Source organism: Aplysia californica, unplaced genomic scaffold (genome assembly GCF_000002075.1).
Source record: "Aplysia californica isolate F4 #8 unplaced genomic scaffold, AplCal3.0 scaffold00203, whole genome shotgun sequence".
In the NCBI taxonomy this organism is placed as follows: domain Eukaryota; kingdom Metazoa; phylum Mollusca; class Gastropoda; order Aplysiida; family Aplysiidae; genus Aplysia; species Aplysia californica.
The window spans coordinates 693,046-695,208 of NW_004797473.1; positions in this window are offsets into that span (position 1 = coordinate 693,046).

Here is a 2,163-nt window from a genome sequence, read left to right on the forward strand (position 1 = left end):
GTCTCTCTCTCTCTCTCTCTCTCTCTCTCTCTCTCTCTCTCTCTCTCTCTCTCTCTCTCTCTCTCTCTCTCTCTCTCCTTTCCTTTCAGATGTAGTACACCGCCAAGGCTCTACAGAAGTGTGCATTCAATATAGGCTTAATATAGCATTGTGTGCTTCTGTGTAAGAAAAAACCAACAACCAAAAACACTTGTTGCCAGGTGAAGCTTTTGACGTTAGTGGTTGTTCGGCAGTGGCGTATTTTAAAGTAATGATGCGCTTTTATACGAATTCTATGAACCTCTATCTTACTAATGAGGTGCTTTTAAGTTATGAAGATGACAGCCTTTATGTGAATTATGATCGTCTGTTTATTTGTGACGTGTTTTTTCAAGTTTTGAAAATGGACAACATATTTGACTTCAATGAGCTTACATTTGTTTAGATTATCAACGACGTGTTTGCATGGTATGGATGTGATAGCCTTTATCTAATTTTAATGAACGGACTTCTTTTTTCATTAGAAAAATAGTTTTAGTCAGAGTTTTACGACACTTTTAACTCGATAAGGTCATCCAAGTGCTGGATATAAAAGGAGTTAGAAGAGAGCAACAAACACAAAAAAGAAAGAGGAGAGATCAGGAATTAGGACGATAGATGTTTGACAGGACAGAAGGAGCCAACCACACCAGAGCACCTGCCAACCATCTGTTGTATCGTGACGTATTTTCTAGTACCGAAAATGATAACCTTTATCTGATTAAAATGATCTTACCTTTGTCAGCATACTTATGACGTTTAAAAAAAAAAAATGTTGTGAATATGACAACCTTCATATCTGACTTCTGCTTTTAGTTCTTTTATTCTAAAAAAATTGTTTTAGTAAAAGTTTTACGGCGCTGGCAAAAAATTAAGCCAAATAAGTGCAGAAGGTTAAATAAAGGTGTTACAAGCGAGTAATAAACACGAAAAAAAAAATAAGGAGAAGAGATCAATAGGATAGATGCCTGATTGGAAAGAAGGAGAAAACTACACCAGAGCACCCGCCAACCGCCCGCTTACTTCTGTTTACTAGTGACGTGTTTTCAAGTTATGAAAATGCCATCCTTGATCTATCTCCGTGACTTTTGCTTGTTTAGCCTACAACGGTCCCTTTTTTCATTTGTTTGTTTTTGTAAGTGTTTTACGGCGCTCGCAACTGCATAAGGTCATATGATAGCGCGGGACACATTAAACTTTTTCAGTTGGTAGGAAATTTTGAATTTTGCCCGGGTGGCGCCGAAGCCTACTCTTATCGATTTTAGATCACCAAGGGATCAGTAGAAAGGCAGTAGAAAAACCCAGGAGCCCAGAGGAAAGGGGCAAAGGAGATGAGGGAGTGGGGGCAGAAAGAGGAGACGAAAGCAGACGACAGAACCTTGCTCGAGAGCAGGAAAGGAGGTGAAAGGAGACAAATTTAGAGAGGAAAATTTTTCGGTCACTACCCGGATTCGAACCCGGGATTCGAAACCTTTGAATGAGAGGCCAACACCTTAACCTCTAGGCCACGAGAGCCCCCCTCTTTTTTTCATGCTGTGAATAAGACAGCATTTATAATAATATTATGGCGTGTTATGACTTCAATAAACTTACTTCTGTATTAAAGTTCTTTTTTCCCCGGATGCGTTAAAGTTTTACAGCACTTGTAACACAATTGGGCCATATCAGAGCTGAAGACTGGAAATGTTAAAAGAGAGTTCAAAACAGATAAAAAAGAAGGAGGAAAGATCAGGGCGATAAATGTTTGAGAGGAAAGAAGGAACAAACCACATCCGAGCACCCGCCAAACATCCGCCAACTGAAGGCTTAGAATATACTTCGGTTTACAAATACCGTTTTTTCAAATGATGAGAATGACATCCTTTATCTGACTTTAAAGAACTTCCGCTGGTTTAGTCTATTAATGACGTGTTTCCATGCTGTGAATACGACACCCTTTACTGATATCAGTGAACTTACGATTGTTTACTAATCTCGTCATGTGATCGGAAGGGAGTGTCTGCGGGGCGGGGGATTGGGGGGCGGGGTCAACCAGTGGGATAGAAAGAAAGAAGAACTCCCGGTAAAGGTATAAAATGAGGTCTCCACTCGTAAGTAGTTACTTGTCCTTCTTCACACATCCGGGTAGGGGGTCACAAGAAGGGG